We start from the raw sequence: 20876 nt of genomic DNA, 5'->3' as shown, positions 1-20876 counted from the left end.
TCCAAATTTTGTAAAAGTTAAGGACCAAAAAAGTGTTTAACTCTAAAGCCATTTTTATCCTGAAGGACAGTACAAAGATTTGACCTCTGGTTCCAGGGCTATACAAGAGTCTGAAAGAAAAAAGACAGTCAAGAATTCACCCATGTGGGGTACATTATCCTGAAGGACCTTAAAGAGTACTATGGACAAGAGGGGCACAAATCCCAAAGTAAATGTGAACCAAAGTAAAAGTGGAATCTATCCTTCTGCAACAGAGAAAATCTAATGGGAAGGCTCTAGTTTTGTTACAAAATGGATAATGAAAGATATACTAGCAGTGTAAAGAGAAACATAACTGAAAAGAGCTATCTGTAAATATTAGCTTGGTGCAAAAGTAATTGTGGTTTTGCACTGTTGAAATTGCCATTTGATATTGGCATGCATTGTTAAATAAATATAGTTATGGTATACATTGTTTTAATGTGTATTTCTTGCTTTATGTTTTTTTGCAATTGGCTTATTAATTGCTGTTTATTTTATATTTATTTTAGACTATGGAGATGATCTTAGACAAAAAGCAATTTTGAGTGATTTTATTTGAGTTCAAAATGGGTCATAAAGCAGCAGAGACAATTCGCATCATCAAGAATGCATTAGGTCAGAATCTGTGAACTAATATACAGTGCAGTGGTGGGTCAAGAAGTTTTGCAAAGGAGCTAAGAGCCTGGAAGATGAGGAGCATGGTGACTGGCTGCTGGAAGTTGACAATGACCAACTGAGAGCAATCATCAAAGCTGATCCTCTGACAACTACACCAGAAGTTGCTGAAGAACTCAACATGGACCATTCTATGGCATTTTAAGTAAATTGGAAAGCTGAAAAAGCTTAATAGCTGGGTGCCTCATGAGGTGAAAATTTTAAAAATCATCTTTTTAAAGTGTTGTCTTCTCTTACCCTATGGAACAACAAATCATTTCTTGACCAGATTGTAGCATGGGACAAAATGTGGATTTTATGCAACAACCAGTGACAACCAGCTCAGTTTCTGGACCAAGAGGAAGCTCCAAGCACTTTCCAAAGACAAACTTGCACCAAAATAATGTCAGGATCACTGTTTGTTCGTCTACTGCCCGTCTGATCCACTACAGCATTATGAATCCTGGTAAAACCATTACATCTCAGACACAGCTCAGCATATCCATGAGATGCAGTGAAAACTGCAATGCCTGTAGCCAGTATTGGTCAACAGAAAGGGCCCGATTCTTCTCCATGACAGCATCCGTCTGCACGTCAGGCAGCCAAAGCTTCAAAAGGTGAATGAATTGGGTTATGATGTTTGCCTCATCTGCATTATTCAACCGGAATTCTTGCCAATTGACTGCAAGTTCTTCAAGCACCTCAACAACTTTTGACAGGGAAAATGCTTCCACAACCAGGAGGGTGCAGAAAATACTTTCCAAGAGTTTGTCAAATTTCAAAGCACAGATTTTTATGCTACAGGAATAAGTAACAATGTGTTGATTGTAATGATTCTTTTTTGAATAAGGAAGATGTGCTTGAGCCTATTTAGATCTAAAATTCATGGTCCAAAACCACAATTCATTTTGCACCAACCTAAAAATATTATAATATTTTATAAAATTGTTTTTACATGACTGTCGGGATGCACACACCCAAATTCTGTAAAGTGCTGCAAGCTGGGAACTCCAAAGAAGGTTTTTGATGTATTTCCCAGGAGAATCTGGCAGGCTGAAGTAGAGACATTCTCTCTTCTGACTGCTTACAACTTACTGATGATTTAAATCTACAGAGTAATAATTATGCCAGCGCTTGCTTCAACAAACAAATGGGCACCATTGCCTGGACAAGTTGACAAATGAATCTAATTATCCCAAAACACAAGATTTCAAACTAGAGGCAAGGACACAGCATAATGATCACCACCTCTTTGGAGGGCCTTATTTGGTAATACATGATAATCTATTCTCCAATATAACAAAACTATACTCATTTATAATTCAACTACCTACTCATGATTCTCCTAATTCTTTTATTTGAACCTATAATTTTAAATGTACCTATTAAATATATCTCTCAGAGTCTTATGTCTTTGGATGGTTCATATGCTGGTTGAGACCTGAATCCCAGAAGAGTTGCTGCTAACTCCTCTCCAGTTCTTCATTATATCGAGAATCAGACATCTGCATTGTCCTCACAGCAAATACTGTCTCTGAAAATGAGCAACAAGATGCTTAGATGTCACCCTTAGCACTATCCTTTAGTCAGTTTGTCAAATAACAGTGATTAGTATCCTAACGGGAAACCCCTCCACCTACTGGTGATAGGTAAAATGATGGCTTCAGCTCCTGGGTTGCCATAAAGCAGGTTCTTCATTTACTCCCACCCAAAATCAATGATATTCTTAGACTTATGCAAACAACATCAGGAACACTTCTAAATTTACGATAGCAACATAGGAACAAATAAAACAGAAGCCCTGACCTCATAAAGCTTTCATTTTACTGGGTAGGACAGACAATAAACAAATATCTCTACAGCCACTCTTATCCTGCTTCTCTGAGATTTCCTCTCCTGTGTGCTAGGTGCGAAGTGCAGGTACCAGAGCTGTTTTCTTCTCACACTTGCCTTTCTGGTTCAGGAAGCTGATGCGGCTCCCTCAAGGTGTCACACACCTTCCCTTTCCCCCTTTCCCTCCTATGGGATGTACGTGCTCACAGCACCTCTGTGGTGGGCACAGATGTCCCTGGGTGACGTGATGCAGTAGTTCACTGGAGGACCCAGTGCTTAGGGAGATGGGCTCCCACTCTCCCTTCAGGCCCTCTAACTTTTGTAGGAAGAGTGATAGGACCCAGCTAAGGGGAGGGTTTAGCAGGGTTATCTGCCACCATCTGCTTCTTGGGATCTCTAGGAAAGGACAAAGTAAGCCATGGCATCTCCAGAGTCTCTGTTGTGCGCCAAGTTCTGCATGAACAAAAGGTTACCTTCAGACTCACCTAGCAAACTTTAGAGTCTATAAATGCTCTAAAGATAATTGAAGTGTTGAATACACAACTATGTTAAATATGCAAAATATCATTGATTGTACAATTTGGATGAATTGTATGCTTTATTAATATGTAGCAATAAAACAGATTTGTTTAAAAAAGAGTAGCAATAAAATTTATTTTTAAAAATTGAAAGAGGAAGAAATCTTCATGAATAAGATAAAATCAAATTGAATGACTCTAACCCTTTGCAATGTTAGAACATTTCTCTTCAGTATGAATTTAAATAAATAAAAATAAATATTTAATTTTTTCTTTAAAAAACTATTTTTTCTCCATTTGCAATTCATCTTTACATTCCCATATTCCATATAGATCTGTGCTGTGTTGACTTTTCCTTTGACCAAGTTATAATCTCTGTCTGGTTCCCTCATATCATATGAGTAAAATAAAATTTTATCACAAAATTTTTTATATCCATATGAAAATTATTTTACTTTTTCTGAAAAATGTATTTTAACAAATTGATTTTCAGTTTCCCTAAATGCCTCATATTCTCATTTCCCTCCTTACCCAGATTAAATTCTATGATCCTGCTTAAATAATGATTCCCTTATGCACATCAAGAAATCACTTGCCCTTACTGTATTTCATTATCTTCCTCCAGGAAAATACTACCCTTCGTTAAAACCCAATACTTCACATGCCTGTATCCATGTGTCTGTGACTGGAGAATCATTGTAACTTGCCTCATTTTAAATTCATGACCACTCACCTCATAAGGGCACTGAGTCTTACCTCACAGTCATTCTTCATTTCCCTGGACTCTTCACCCTCTACTCTTTCTTTTTATTATCTCTCAAGTTCTAACATCTCTTTCCTGTCCTAACTACAAGGCAATTGCCTTATTTCCTGTTTCCTGTGTAAAAAGAAGCAGTAAGAGGAAGAAGTCCATTAAGAATGATGGAGTAAACTCACTGAGGGAGGAATGAAGCTGGCTAGTAAGACAGGGAATTGATAGATGGATCTGGAACCTGGCAGACACTCCCATGGACATCAACAACCCCAAGGGGGCTGCTGGAAGACCCCCCCACACACACACACACACGCAAGATTCTGCCACTTAGAACAAAATTTCCTCCAGAATCCAGGAGAAGCACCGATATTCCCCAAGGTCTCTATAATTGGGACTTCCTGGGGTTTTGATGGGTGGGGTAATCAATTAAAACAGCAAACAGCTGGAACTCCTGCCCTGCCATTAGCAAAGGGGTGGAACAATTAATGGTTTAAAAAGCAGGCAGATCTCTTGCTCTCTTGCCTTCACCCTGTCCAGTGCCAGTGCTGCCCTGTTCCTGCCTTCTGTGCCCTACTCTCCCTGTGTCCCACATATGGATTAACTCACAAGTCAAACTTGGGCATTTATAATCCATAATGGGAAATTACAGTCTGTAAATTAGCCCACTTTATCACTTTTCAGCCCTTTCCTTTCTATCTGGGACCCATGATCTGTTATTTTCTCTCATTTCTCTTCCTTCTGTACTTGAATAAATTACTGGCCTAACTAAAGAGAAAGTAAATACAATTTTTTTTTAAATGTCAAAAAAAGAGAAACAAGTCCACAAGTCCCTCCCATGTATCCTCTGATCCATGGATGCCTACATCCCCCTGCCCTGCCTTCCTTCCAGTTATTGTGGATGAGCAGGCAGCCCTCCTATGTGAGGCCAGACCCTCAGACCTCATCCCTCTCATCTGCTCAAGGATATTGCTCACTGTGTCCACCCCTCTCTTTCTAAAATATCAATGTTCCCCTCTCTAAACATCATTCCCATCAACATGCAAATATCATTTTTAATATAGAAAACTACTGTTAATTTAATAAGATCATTTACCATATAAATTACTATATGTTACATTTGAAACAATATTTGTTCCATATCATATAATAAATATGTAAACCTGCTAATATAAAATATAAATTACTCTAACAATATTGTATACCAATTTGTTCTATTTTTAAGTGTCCTTTAAGAAAATTATTTGACCATATACATGATCTATTTTTTGAGCATTTATTTTTTTATTGTATTTTTGAAAGATACATAGAGCACAACAAATGTTACATTAAAAAATATAAGAGGTTCCCAAATACCCCACATTCCACACCCACACTCCTCCCACATCAGCAACCTCTTTCATCATTGTGGCACATTGATTGCATTTGGTGAATGCATCTTGGAACACTGCTACACCACATGGATTATACTTTACATTGCAGTTTACACTCTCTCCCAGTCCACCCAGTGGGTTATGACAGGATATATAATGTCCAGCATCTGTCCCTGTAATATCATTCAGGACAACACTAAGACCCAAAAATGCCCCCACATCACAAAACTTCTCCCTCTCCCTGCCCTCAGCAACTACCCTGGCCACTTTCTCCACATTAATGCTACAGTTGCTTCCTTTACTAATCACAATAATTCTATAGTAGAATACTAGTAAGCCCACTCTAATCCATATTTTATTTCTCCATCATGTGGACCGTGGGATGGTGATGTCCACTCCACCACTATATCGAGAAGGAGCTTTGATCCCACATCTTTGATGCATGCAATTCTCCTGCTTGCAGTTGTAGGCACTCTCAGTTCCCTGGTTTGGTGGTTGACCATCTTCACCTCCCTTTAAGCTGACCTAGGGAGGCCAAGAACCATAGGGTAGGAGTTGCAACTCTACTGAGGATCAGGGCCCAGCTGGCACATGGGCAGTCCAGAGATTCAAGTCTCCTGGGTATACACCAACACCAGTACCAACCACAGGATCAGTAAAAGTGACAGAAGAGGCATGTATAGGGAGGTCATATCTGAGGCCAAGTCCACACACTCAGGAACATAAATTCCAAAGTGGGACCAAATGATAAGGCTCTGAACTCCAGAGCCAACTGCCATGACTGTAAAACCTATGCATCTCCATAGTCCTGAGGAGCACCAATAAGTGGGTTGTATCTTCCTTGGCTGTCTCTGGGATCCTGCTGAGGTGTGCATAAGCATGACTCCTCTTATGACCTCCCAACTCTTTTTTGAAGACTCTTAGCCATATAAACTCATTTGTCTTTATCATTTCCCCCTTTTATTCAAGATGGCCAAGGAAATTGAGGGAAGAGCTGGGGAGAACAGTTGAACATAGGAGATTGTTGGGTATGTGGCTGAAACCATAATGTTGAGAAAACTCTTTAGAAAATATAAGAAGAAAGTATTAACTGTTTAAGCTTCTTAAGGGAGGTGGTATCTGGCACAGGGGCAGGCTTCCAGGAAGGTGTGTGTGCTCATCTTGACATAGTGAGTTATATCAAAGGGTGGAGACCCGTACAAAGAGTGGAAAGGTGTTACCCATCCTGGGGAGGACTGATGTTCACAAATATTATTTTTAAAAGTCTCTTGACCTCACATCTCCCTCCAATTATGGCCTATTTCATAATTCTCCTTTACTTTACTTTATTCTCATGGAAAAAGTTGTCTATACTACCAACTCAAAACCTTCTCTTCCCATACACTCTTTTTTTTGTTTGTTTTTTTTTTGTTTTTTTTTTGTTTTTTTGTTTATTTTTTTTATTTTTTATTATTGACTTTGTAATAATATTACATTAAAAATATATATGTGAGGTCCCATTCAACCCCACCCCCCCACCCCCCCTCTCCCCCCCCAACAACACTCGTTCCCATCATCATGACAGATCCATTGGATTTGGTAAGTACAACTTTGGGCACCTCTGCACCTCATAGACAATGGTCCACATCATGGCCCATACTCTCCTCCATTCCATCCAGTGGGCCCTGTGAGGATTTACGATGTCCGGTGATTACCTCTGAGGTGCCATCCAGGGCAGCTCCATGTCCCAAATACGCCTCCACCTCTCATCTCTTCCTGCCTTTCCCCATACCCATCGTCCACCATGTCCACTCCAACTCTTAAGCTTCTTCCACTCAGGCATTACCCCAACATCCCATTGAAACTGCTATAGTCAAGAACCACAGAGGCCTCCACATTCTCCAACTTATTGGATCCATCCCAGATCTCATTTTAATAGACCCATCAGCATCCTTTACATATTGATATCACCACCCTACTTGAGAAACTTTCTCTATGACCTCCATGCAGTCACACTCTTTTTCTTGTCTTCCAAACACACTGCTCATTCACAGACATTTTCCTGGTCCCTCCTTATCTCCCTGCCTCAGAGTTCAGTTCCTGGTCCTCTTCCATTCTCCATTATTCAACACTCACTGTTTTGTTTATCAGATTTAACTGCAAAGATGCACTAAAAACCTTTCAGATGTAAAGGACATGAATGTATATATCATCAGTAATTCTACACTACTCAAAATGTTATAGGACATCCTAAAAACAGAAAGAAAATGATAGCAGATGGAAATATCAATAGCCCTAGACATGATAACTAAATTAGTAAATACACATATTTTTTCTTATTATTTAAATCTCTTGAAATGTTAATTGACTATGTAATTTTAAAAACCCATATATTTAGTGGTGTCATCAACATGATGATGTACGACATCCCTTGGAAATATCCCCCCTCAGAATCAACTAATAAAAGGACAAATCCCACTCGCTTGGAAGTCTGGAGCAAAATAGAAACTGGTGAAGAAACCCACAAACACTGAATCAAAGTTAAAGAAAATAATAAAACACCAAAATCAGGTAAAAGAGTTACATTCCAGACTCACCAGTCCAGAACCCCTCCCCATCACTAGGTTCTGCAAATATTACCAGTCACAAAGAGTGGCATGGCCTGGGACCCTCCTAACAGGAATAAAGACCACAGAGCCACTCACAGTAGTGATTTAAAATCCTACATATATCCAAGTTAAGGGCCCTAGGCCTAAAGGGACCCAGGGCAGAACACAAGCAGCTGAGGAGTGTCACAGGGAAAAAAAGAGACTGCCACAGGACTGTTGGCAAGAAGTGCATGCACTCAAGCCAGAATCTGTTCATGACACCATGTAGAGACAAAACAGACCTTCCTGATTGACTCCATCTGGCCCCAGTGGATGTGTCGCAGAACTGAAAAGTGTAATGAAAAGGGGGCACTGAGTAAGGGAGAGAATTTAAACAAATCATGGGAACTGAGAGAAAATTCTGTGCAGAAACAGAAAAGAGTAGGTTTCCAAGGGAATGAAAAGTGGAAAGGAAGCTTTCTCCTAGACGTGAAAAAATTGCAGGCTAAAGGACCATCTTAAAATTTGTACCACATAATCTAGGGAAATAACAAAGTGCAAAAGAGCTGGCAAAATCTGAACAGTTGAATGCAGGATACTCTAAAGAGTTATAATAAGTTGGAACAAGCATCAAAATAGCCTTTACCCAATGCAAAATAACCATAAAACCTTAGGCATCTACACAAATAGTAATCAAAAAGAGCTGATAGTGGCTACACTAATATCAGACAAAATATACATTAAGTTAAAAGCTGTTAGAAGAGTCAAAGAATGTCACTATAAATTAATAAAAGTGTCCATCCACCAGAAATACCAGTCATGAATAAGTATGCATCTAACCACAGTGCCACAAAATACACCAGGCAAATGCTCAAAAAACTGAAGGGAAAAAATAGACACCTCAGCACTAATGGTTGGAGACATCAATATGCCGTTCTAATCAATTGATAGATCTAGATAGTAGATCAATAAGGAAAATGAGAATTCGAATAATATGATAAATGAACTAGACCAAACAGACATATACAAAAGTTTGCTCCCTAAAACAGCAGGATTTACATTCTTCTCAAGTGATCATGGATCATTCTCCAGGATACACCACATGTTTGATGACAGAAGAAGTTTCAGTAAATTGAAAACACCTGAAGTTATACAAAGCAACTTCTCTGAACAGAATGTAATAAAGCTGGAAATCAAAAACAGGCAGAAAACTGGAAAATCCACAAATATAGAGAAACTAAATAAAACATTCCTAAAAAGTCACTGAGTCAAAGAAGAAAATTCAGGGAAATTAGTAAGTATCTTGAGATGAATAAAAATGGGAACACAACATACCAAACTCATGCGATACAGTGTAGACAGTGCTGAGGCAGAAATTTATACTCCTAAATGCCTACAGTAAACAAGAAGAGCTAAAATCAAAGACCTAATTACACACCCACAGGAACTAGGAAAAAGAAAACTACATCAAAGCAAGCAAAAGAAAAGACATAACAAAGATTATAGCAGGAATAAATGTAATTGGGAAGAAAAAAATAAAGAGAATCTACAAAACCAAAAGTAGGTTCTTCAGGATGATCAACAAAATTGATAAATACTTAACTAGACTAATGAAGAAACAAAGAGTGAAGATGAAAATAAAATCAGAAATGAAAGGTGATCCATTGCTGTAGATTCCACAGGAATAAAAAGGATGATAAGAGGATCCTATGAACAAGTTTAATGCCTACAAATTAGACAACTTGGATGAAATTGAAAAATTCTTAGAAATACACAAACAATCTACACTGACTCTATAGGAAATTGAAAATCTCAACAGATAAATTGTAAGCCAAGAGTTGAATCAGTCACCAAAAGCCTCCCAACAAAGAAAATCCCTGGGCAAGATGACTTCACAGGGGAATTCTAACAATTATTTCAAAATAATTAATACCAAACTTACTCAAACTTTTCCAAAAAAATTGAAGAGGAGGGATTACTACCTGACTCATTCTGTGATACCATCACTCTAAAACTAAAGTCAGATAAAGATAGTACAAAAAGAAATTACAGATGAATTTCTTTTATGAATATACAAGTAAAAATTCTCAAAAAAACTTGCAAATTGATTAAAACAGCACATTAACAGCATTATGCACCATGATGAAGTGGGTTTTATCCCATGTATGCAAGGGTGGTTCAACACAAGAAAATCAATTAATGTAATACACCACTTCAACAAAGGAGAAAAAAACCCATGATCATCTCACTTGACACAGAAAAGGCATTTGGCAAAATTCAACCTCCTTTCTTGATTAAAAAAAACTTAGAAAAATAGGCAAAAAGGTAATGTCCTCAACATAATAGAAGACCTATATGAAAACCCTACAGCTAGCAGCATCCTCAGTCATGAAGACTGAATGCTTTCCCTCTAAGATATAGCACAAGGCAAGGATAACCTCTGTCACCACTGTTACTCAACATTGTAAAGGAAGTTCTTGCAAAAGAAATTAAGCAAGAAAATTAAATAAAATACATCAAAAGGAATATGTTAAACTTTCACTATTTGCAGTTGGCATGATCATAGATATACAAAGTCCCATGTACCTAACCAGGTGCCACAAAATATATGAGGCAAGCTATGGCAAAAGTAACAGAAGAAATAGGTGTGTCTACATTAATAGTTGGAGACTTAAATATACCACTTACATCAATAGTTAGTACAACTAAGCAGAGGATTAACAAGGACATGAGAACATGAATAATATGATAAATGAGCTAGATCTAACAGAACATATACAAATACAGAATATTGTACCTCAAATCAGTAGGACATACATTCCTCTCAACTGCTCAAAGAACATTCTGCAGGATAATTCATATTGGATCACAAAATAGGTCTCAGTAAATTTGAGAAGATTGAAATTACACAAAGCATCTTCTCTGAACGTAATGGAATTAAGCTGGAAAACAATAATAGGTAGGAAAGGGGGAATTCACAAATATATGGAGGCTAAACAATACTCTCTTTTTTTTTTTTTTTTTTTTTTTTGGGGAATATTAGATGGCTTTATTTTTTTTTTTTTAATTTTTTAATTTTTTATTGACTTTGTAATAATATTACATTAAAAATATATATGTGAGGTCCCATTCAACCCCACCCCCCCACCCCCCCCTCCCCCCCCCCAACAACACTCGTTCCCATCATCATGACACATCCATTGGATTTGGTAAGTACATCTTTGGGCACCTCTGCACCTCATATACATTGGTTCACATCATGGCCCATACTCTCCTCTATTCCATCATAAACAATACTCTCTTAAACAACCAGTAGGTCAAAGAGTAAATTGCAAGATAAATTAGTAATTTACTCAAGGGGAATAAAAATAAGAAAATGAATTATCAAGCTTATAATGTAAAATAAAACAAAATTTATGGGATACAGTGAAGGCAGTACTGAGAGTGAAATTTCTAGTCCTAAACTCCTACATTAGAAAGAAAAAAGAAGATAAAACCAAAGACCTAAGTGGAGCACATGCTGGAACTAGAAAAAGAACAGTAAAATAATCCCAAAGCAACAGAAGAAGAGAAATAACAGATTAGAGCAGAAAACAATGAAATTAAGAAAAAATATATATAATCAACAAAACCAAAAGCTGGATCTTTGAGAAGGTCAATAAAGTCAACAAACCTTTAGCTACACTAAAAAAGAAGGAAGACATAAATAAATAATTAGGAATAAAAGAGGAGCATTATTACTGACCCCACAGAAATAATTTTTAAAAAATGATCATAAGAGGATATTATGAAAAACTCCTGTCAACAAATTAGCAAACCTAGATGAAATGGACAAATTTCAGAAAGGCACAAAGAACCTACATTGACATTAGAATGCAAGAGGTCAACAAACCAATCACAAGTAAAACTATTGAATCAGTCATCAAAATCTCCCAAGGGAGCCAGTGTAGTTCAGTAGTTCAGCAATGTCTTACCACATACGAGGTCCTGGGTTCAATCCCCAGTCCCAGATTTAGGATGAAGTGAAGAGTTCATGAAAATCCGATGCCCAGTCACCACCCACTTAGTGGTCATCAGACTCTCGGGGGGCATTGATATAGAGAAATGGCATATGAAATTATATTTTTGTCTTTTCAGTGAAATTTTATTTAGAATGTTACTCAATTCACCATCTAATGTCTTACATGTAATACCTTCAAGACAGGAATTTTCTTCTACTGTGATACTAGGAGAAATTAGTCACATTAGAAACTGGATTTTTTTCCCAGGATGAGAGGCCTGTATGTTCATGTATTTAGCTGATTTCATTGGCTTTCAGGAAGCTCTTAGTCAGATTTTATATTCAATCTCAACACTAGTTTTGTTTTTTTTTTCTCTTTAAGTAAAGATTACTGAGGCAAAATGTACATACAGCAAAATCACCCTTTGTAGTGTATATTTCTATGAGTTTGGTCCAAAGCATAGTTGTGTAACCACAAACATTAAAGATGTAGAACAGTTCTATAAGCTTTAAAAAATCCCTTATGCTGATTTGTAATCAACCTCCCCTCATTCCCATCCCCTGGCAACAACTGGGCTGTTTATAATCCAGCCATTCAGAATGCTAGATAAATGGAAACATACTGTGTGAAGCCTTTCAGGTCCACTTCTTTCTTTTATAATGTGTTTGAGATTTGTCCAACTTGTTGCACGTATCCATACATCACTCCTTTTTAGTGCTGAATAGTATTCCTTTGTGAAGATTTACCACAGTTTGCTTATTTATTCACCAGTTTCAAGACATTTGGACTGTTCCAATTTTTAATGATTATGATTGCTGTAAAGATGTGTGTGCAGGTTTTTGTGTGAACATATGGCTTCAATTCATTTGCTCATAAAATACTTAGGAGTGGGATTGCTGAGTCGTAATGCAGGTATATGCATAACTCTATAAGAAACAGCAATTTCCCAAACAGCTGTGCCATTTTACATCCTTCCTGTAATGCATGACCATGCCAGTTGCTCAACCTGGTATTGTCAGATTATTGGAACCTTCTTCAATGAAGTGCCCATTCAAAATTTTTCCTAGTGTTTATTGAGTTGTTTCCTTACTTATTAAGAATTTCTTAAATTTTTGAACACAAAATTAAAAATTAAAAAATAATATGTATACATTGAGGAAGGAATGGAAGAGATTGCCTTGCCACTGTACATACAGGGCAACACCTATTACAGTGATGAAAGGCAAAAAGTCAAAACAGACCTTTATGATATTTTACATATTTTAATGCCCCGATTTATTTTTTACTTTATTTTAGTTTTTCTAAATCAGTATGTATTCTATTTCTAATCATTAAATATATCATTACTATTTCATTTTCCTACTGATTGAATTTGGCAATATATTAAGCTTCATTTTTTAAGAAGTTTTGGATCACAGAGGAGTTCAACTATGGCAGAGGAGGAGCAACAACATGGGGTGTCATTGATGGAGGACACATGGGTGGGAGGAAGTTCCCCAAGGCATGTATATAATGTACGTAAAAATGTTCAGATATTCGTTGGGTATTGTCACAGTAGGTAGAGTTACACATGTCAACTGAGGGAGTGCTGAGTTCCTACCCAGCAGAGCTCTGTCACATTCCCCAATGGAACAGCAACAATTCCCCAAGTGCAAGGGCAAATGCCAGTGAAGAAGGATGGACAAATGATGGGGGCACTTGATACTGAAGACTAGGCTTGTGAGCCTGTGTGCTTGAAATTTCAATAGGCAAGAGCTGCAGGGTGCCTAAGAGTTACCTCCTGAGAGCTTACATGTTGCTCAAACATGGCAACTCTCTAAGCAAAACTCAGCATGTAAATGTGTTACCTTCCCTCCAGTGTGGGACATGTCTCCTGGGGATGAACCTCCCTGGTGCTGAGGGGTTACTACCAATCACCAACTGGAGATTCAATTAGAAAAAGAGCTTGAATAAATGGGGTAAATGGTAAAGACAAATTAGTTTATATGGACAAGAGCCTTCAAAATGAGTCAGGATGCCATCAGTGGGGACAGATTGATGCACAGCTCAACAGGATCCCAGAAACAGCCAAAATAGATACAACCCCAGGTGCTGGTGCTCCTGAGGGCTACAGAGACACACAGGTTCTCCCATCATGGCAGATGGCTCTGGAGTTCAGGGCCTTGCCAGTGGGCCCTACTTTCGGATTTGTGCTCCTGAGTGTGATGGAGTTGGACTCAAATATGACCTGTCTATACATGCCTCTTCTGTCACTGTTACTGAATCTGTGGTTGGCATTGCAGTTGGTGTATACTCAGGAGATTTGAATCTCTGGACTGGCAATGTGCCAGCTGGGCCCTGAGCCTCAGCAACACCTACATTCCAGTTCATTGGAGTTACCCAGGTCAGCTAACAGGGAGGTGAAGATGGTCAATCACCACACCAGGGAACCAAGTGTATCTACAACTGCAAGCAGGAGAATCACATCTATCAGCCTTGTGGGATCAAAGCCACATCTTGATATAAAGGTGGGGTGTACATCACCATCCCAGGATCCACAGGATTGAGGAGTAAAATATGGATTAGAGTGGACTTATTGGTATTACACTATAGAACAAGTGTGACTGTAGCAGTGGAATAAATTATATCATTGATGTGGAGACCATGGCCATGGGAGTTTCAGAAGGCAGGGAGAGGGAAGAAGAGGTGTGATGTGGGGACATTTTCAGGACTTGGAGTTGTCCTAAATGATATTGCAGGGACAGATGCAGGACATTATATATCCTGCCATAACCTACTGAATGGACTGGGGGAGAGTGTAAACTGTAATGTAAACTATAATCCATTGGTGTAGCAGTGCTACAAAATATATTCACCAAATGCAATGAATGTGCCACAATGATGAAAAGTTGTTGGTGTGGGAGGATTGGGGGTAGTGGGGTGTGGGGTATAAGGGAACTTCATATTTTTCAATGTAACATTTTTTGTGATCTATGTATATATTTTTTAAAAGACAAATTGTGGCGGCTTGCTCGGTCGGTAGAGGTGGGGTCTGGCTGCGGACGAGGGGTCGGTCCAGCTCTGGACGAGGGGTCGGTCCCGCTTGGGACGAGGGGTCGGTCCCACTTGGGACGAGGGGTCGGTCCGGCAGCAGACGAGGGATCGGTCTCACAAGGGGTTGCGCGGTTCGGCTGACGGGGTTGCCCGGCGAAGCCGGCGATGAAGGGGTCGCCCGGAGAAGCAGGCGATGAACTGGGGACAAGGGAGGCCAGGCCCTTGTCGGGGGCTCTCAGGACTGGAGGGCGCACGGCAGAAGAACTACCGCGGAGACAAGGTAAACACGCAAGTCCACTTTATTGAGGGAGAAGCAACAGTTTTATAGGGGCTGGGGAAGGCTGATTGGTTGAAGCCACGCCCTGTTCTGATTGGTTGCCGGCGAAAGGTCAGTGGGCGGTACTGGACGGGGGAGGGGTGGTGGTTAGGGATTGGCTGTCGCTGTTGCTGGGGGAAGGGGCAGGGTTTAGGGATTGGTGGCTGCTGTTGCTGGGGTGGAGGGCAGACTGGAGTTTCCCGCCCACGCCTGACTGTTGCTGCTGTCGGGGGGAGGGAAAAGGGCAGACTGGATTTTTCCGCCCACACCTGGCTGTTGCTGCTGTCGGGGGAGGGGAAAAGGGTAGACTGGATTTCTCCACCCACGCCTGGCTGTTGCTGCTGTCAGGGGAGGGGAAAAGGGCAGACTGGAATTTTCTGCCCTGCGCCTGCGCAGGGAGAAGGAAGAAGAAGGGTGCCGCCCCACAAGGCATCCGGTGGCGCCATCTGGGAGGAGGGGCGGCCGCGGAAGCATGGCTGCCGAGAAGGGGAGACCCAAGGGCACTCTGCGCCCATGCCGAGCTTCCTTCAGGGGTGGCGGTGGGCCCGACCAACCACCCTATTATGGGGGCAGCGGAATTAGGCCTACCGCGGCCGCTCCCCTCGCCAGGCCAGCAAACCACACTTCAGCCCGAGGGGTGACCGCAACAAATAAAAATTCAAAATTTATAAAAAGTTTTTTTATATATTCAGCACACCATTCTTCTATCACATTTATGTTTTGCCAATATTTTCTTCCTGTGTATGTCATATCTTTTTATTTTCTTAACTGTCTCTTTTGAAGAGCAGAAGTTTTAAATTATGATGAACTGCAATTTATAAGGGTTTTTATAAGCATATTTTATTTCAAATTTGTTTTTCCTCTTTTCATGCTCTTTTAATAATTCCATCATAACTTTTTAAATTAAACCCAAATATTTTGGAGGAAAGAAGAAAGTTATAAAAGCAAGGTATAAACAGACTTAGTTGTGTACTAATTTTAGAAACCTCTTGGACTGCTTACTGATATACTCAGAAAACCTCTTAAAATATATAGTTCTTACTATAGATTCAACTGCACAAAATAAAAATGGTGATAAAGATAACTACAGGGAAGCAGACTTGGCCCAGTGGTTAGGGCATCCATCTACCACATGGGAGGTCCGAGGTTCAAACCCTAGGCCTACTTGACAAGTGTGCAGCTGGCCCATGAGCAGTGCTGATGCATGTAAGGCATGCCTTGTCACACAGTGGTGCCACCACATAGGGGAGCCCCAACCACAAGGAATGCACCCCTTAAGGAGAGCTGCCCAGAGCGAAAGAAATTGCAGCCTGCCTAGGAATTGCACCACACACAGGGAGAGCTGACAGAGCAAGATTACATAACAAAAAGAAACACAGATTCCTGTGCCACTGACAACAGAAGCAGACAAAGAAGAACATGCAGTGAATAGACACAGAGAACAGACAACCGTGGTGGGGGTGGGGGAGAGAAATAAATAAATAAATAAATCTTAAAAATAAAAGATAATTACAGAATAGTATAGGAAACTTCATAATATATTTTTTTAGAACAAAGTTCAAAATTGTTACAATTATTCAAATAAATGTATAAATGTATGAAAATGCTGTTAAAATGCAGATAAATGAGATGAGGTTTAGGAAAGGTCACAAGATTATACAGTAAAGTGCATGTGGCCCAAGTGATGGAGCTTCTGCCTACCATATGGGAGGACCTGGGTTCAATTCTGCTGCCTCCTGGTGACAAAGGAAGAGGAGAAAGTATGCCTGTGTGGTAAGCCAGTGCCTACGGGAGTGCCTGCATGATGAGCCACTGCCCACGCAAATGAGTCAGGCAGCAGATGATAATGAATCAAAAGAGAGATGAAGGAGAATTTCAAGGTGAAATGCAGCAGAGGCTGGGAACTGAGGTGGCACAATTGACAGGGAAACTCTCCCCACATCAGGCGTCTCCAGGATCAAATTCCTGTGAATCCTAGAGGACAGAAAATGAGAAGACAAAAAAAAAAAAAGAAAGAAAGAAAGAAAGAAAAAAATATGTACAGAAGATCACACAATGAATGGACACAGACAGCAAAACAACAGGGTTGGCGGGCAGGAGGAGGGGAAGGGGAAAAAATAAATAAATCTTTTAAAAAAGATTATACAGATGTAATAAGTTTATAAGTTTGTGGGGGGTTGTTTTATTTTACACTTCCACCTAGATTCTTTAAAAAACCTTTTTTATTCAAATATTCTTTCTTTATTATTACCTTTTTTTAAAAAGATACATAGATCACACAAAATGTTACAGGTCTTAACAAAAATGTTAAGATTTTATACATCATTTTCAATTTTAAAAATAATTTAAGATTTATCTGTATCTGGTCTTTGTTCTGCAAATCTTCCATGACCTTTTGTCTAAAAGTAGTAAAATCTGTCCTGGCCTGTAATTTCATTACTTTTGTTACCTAGAGTGCACAATAATCCATGGAAGACCCGAGAGGCACAGATTGGCTTGATTATTTATGCAACACTGCCATCTGTGCAACTTACCTTAGAGCTGCATGCTAACTTTACTGCACCTAGGGACCAAGAAGAGGTCGTTTCCTTTTACTTACTTTTTTTTTAAGATTTTTTTTTTATTTCACCCCTTGTGGCTTGCTTCTTTTTCTTTTGCAGTCTCTTCTCTGTGTCCATTCACTGCATGTTTTGCTTTCCCCTTCTCAGCCAGCCCATGCTGTCCTTCCAGGGTGGCAATTCTCAGTCACAAAACCTTGATCCCATTAAACCTATCCTGAGAACTTAACACAAAGCAAGTTTTTAGAAGGAAACAGCTATTAGAAGAGTCGCTCCCTGCAGCGTTATATGTAAAAAGAAAAAAAAAAAAAGAAAGAAAGAAAGAAAGAAAACAGAAACCACCTAAATGAACAAGCAATAAGAAAATATTTAAGTCCATTATGGTACTTGAAATTAATGGAGTGTTAAGCGTTGGTTACATTTTTAACAGTGCATTGGGGGACTTCTCTCTGCCAAGCACCCTAACGAGCACTTTAACCCTCACAACCCTGTGAGGTTAGAAATGAACATTAAACTCTCAGGCAGGTTCTATACAGCTCAGAGCTGGTCAGGGTCCCTAATCCAGCGGTTCCACTCCTAGATGGAATCGTTCCCCTCCTAACACCTGTCCACCAAAAATATATATATACAATAGCATTCAGAGCCAAAAACTGGAAATAACTGAAATGTCTACAACAGTGAAAGGGATAATTACCTTGTGATATACTTATAAATTGGAACACTACTCAATAAGGAGACACAACAAACAACAACTACACCCAACACTAGATGAATCTTATAAGCATGATGCTAAGGAGAAGAAACCAAATACAAAAGGTTCCTTCTTATATGTTTCTATCCATATAAAATTCAGAAACAGAGGGAAGTAAAATAAAGTTAGACATTGGGATGGGGTCCTCTTGCATCAGGTGGGGTGGGTGATGACTGGGAGGGCCAAGAAGAGGGTCTGGAGCTCTGCACTATTCTGCCCTCCATTTGTGCAGTGCTGCTTTGTGAGAGCTGTACGATTACGACTTGCACACTTCTCTGTATGTATATTATATTTCAAAATAAGATCATCTAGAGAAATGTCTAAGACCCAGTTTACAGATAAGACAGGCTGAGAAGAATAAGTAACAGGTCAAGACCATACACCTGGCAAACGATGGGCAGGGATCAAATCCCTCCTGCCTGAACCCGCCCTCTGAAGCCCCCACTGCTCTCCCTCCAGCGCTAACGGGGCTCCACAGACCACGTGGTCAGACGTGCTCCTTCCCCGCCTCCACCCCCTAGTGAGGAGCTCCAGGTATGGAAACAGAAGGGAGCGGGCTTCAGCAGGGCACAAAGGACAGTGCTGGGGGCCCACGGATGAAACGTCACGTATTTGGGTGGGGTGGGGGAGCAGGTCAAACCCACTTTGATTGTCCTCCCACTTCTGTGTGGGCACCGAGCCTTGCCCTCTCCTTCACCCACCCATCCAGCTAACACTCACTGAGTTTGCTCTCAGCAAACACTCTTAAGGAAGTACAGAGACACCTAAGGCAGCAATCCCTTCCCTCAAACAACAGATAATCCAGTTTTTCTACTCTTTTTCCTTTCCTTCGTCAAACCTAGAGCAGTGGGTGGGAAAGCACAGTGGTGGGAAAGCTGAATAGGGAGACCCCTTGCCATCCTTCCTCTTCAGAATATTCACTATTGCCACATTTTTAAAACTTAGCATGTCTAGTAGAGTTCAGAAATGTTCAACATCATCCCTTCAAATTACATAAACTCGCTTACCCATCCCTGGAAGCCACATTCAATAATTAAGAGCTCACCTCATTCTTTTTTCCCCCACAGATTTAAAATCAACTTTATTCAACCACTCCCACCCCACCCCAGGCTTTAGCCTCAGCTGGACACTTTACCCACCAGCGTTACTCCAAGAATCAGAAATTCCAACGACTTTTAGGGAGATAATTTAACTCCTCCTCCCCGTTGTTTGCACTCACAGAGTCTGCTCATCTTTTCTTTTTAGGAGGCACAGGGATCTGAACCTGGGACCTCCCATGTAGGATGGAGGTGCCCAACTGCTTGAGACACCCCCGTTGGTTGCTTGTTGTGTCTCTCACTGTTTCCTCATTGCGTCATCTTATTCCATCAGCTTGCTGTCATCTTTATGAGGCACCAGGACCAAATCTGGGGACCCCTATGTGGTAGGCAGGCGACAACTTCTTGAGCCACATGGACTTCTTCATCACTGCACAGATTCCATGGAACAGCCTGATGGACACTGAAGGCACAGCCTTTCAAGGCTCTTCCAGCTCTGGCATTATGGGAATTTTGCTGCTCAAACATCAGGGGAATGATAGACTCCAAAGTGCTGTGCACCATGGTGGGAAGACATCACAGCTGAGATTTGTCTCCAACAGGAACTCTGCTGAGGTCCAACATGTTCAGCGTCTGTTCCCACACTGTTTTGGAGCTACAACTATTCCTCAACATTGAAACTAAGCTGAGTATCAGCAGGTTTGGCACAAGATGTGTGCTCAGCAGACATTCTCACCTGCCTCTCCAATGCTCTTCCATTAAATTCAGCTCGTGCTACCCTCACCCTCCCTTAGTTCCTTAGGCATTCAGCTCTTCAGTAAAAACTTAGCCTTCACTTCTCTAATCAAACATCCTGTAGACTTAGAGCCTCTGAAAATCTGAATCTTAAATTTCACTTAGCATTAAACAAGCCACACATGGCCAGGTGGCTACAGTATTAGACAGTTCAGACAAGATGCCAAGTATACCATATTTGGGAGGGGGCAAGCAACGGTCTAAATGTCTATTACCTTGGTCTGTAGATGGAGCAGAGCAAGGCCTGAAACCATTTCAAACCTGTTCTTGCAAGCACTGTAGGAATGCACAGGGTCACTGCAGACCCAAGCATGCTGGAGGCTTGCAAGCCCCTCGTCCTTCTGGAATTCATCTGTGATCCCAAAGTCAGCTCCTCTTCAGAAAGCAACACTCTGAAGCCTGACCCCTAGGACCGAAGCTAGTAAAGCCCCATTTCATGGGATGAATTTTGTCCCCCAAAAGGATACACTGAACTGTGAACCTCCTCATACTGTGAACGTGGCCTTATGTAGAAATAGTGTCTTTGCAGTTGCACTTAGTTCACATAAAGTCCTGCTGGACTGGGGTGGCCCTAACACAGTGGCTGGTGTCCTAGTAAGGAGGGGGTGATTGGAAACCAGCTCGGGAAGGTCAGGTGGGAGTGCAGGGACACACCTGCAAGCCTAGGA

General features: G+C 40.4%; 1 non-coding gene across 1 annotated transcript; it reads right to left on the bottom strand.

Annotated features, from left to right (window-relative positions):
* Positions 1-20402: 20402 nt before the first annotated feature.
* Positions 20403-20536, bottom strand: LOC111766812 (small nucleolar RNA SNORA9). Its single transcript, XR_002798774.1, has one exon. It is a non-coding gene; the product is annotated as a small nucleolar RNA SNORA9 (small nucleolar RNA).
* Between the last annotated feature and the right edge of the window lie 340 nt (positions 20537-20876).

The sequence above is a fragment of the Dasypus novemcinctus genome, chromosome 17 (genome assembly GCF_030445035.2).
Source record: "Dasypus novemcinctus isolate mDasNov1 chromosome 17, mDasNov1.1.hap2, whole genome shotgun sequence".
Classification (NCBI taxonomy): Eukaryota; Metazoa; Chordata; class Mammalia; order Cingulata; family Dasypodidae; genus Dasypus; species Dasypus novemcinctus.
Note: the sequence above shows the minus strand (reverse complement) of the source record. Positions and strands in the feature narration are given on the sequence as shown.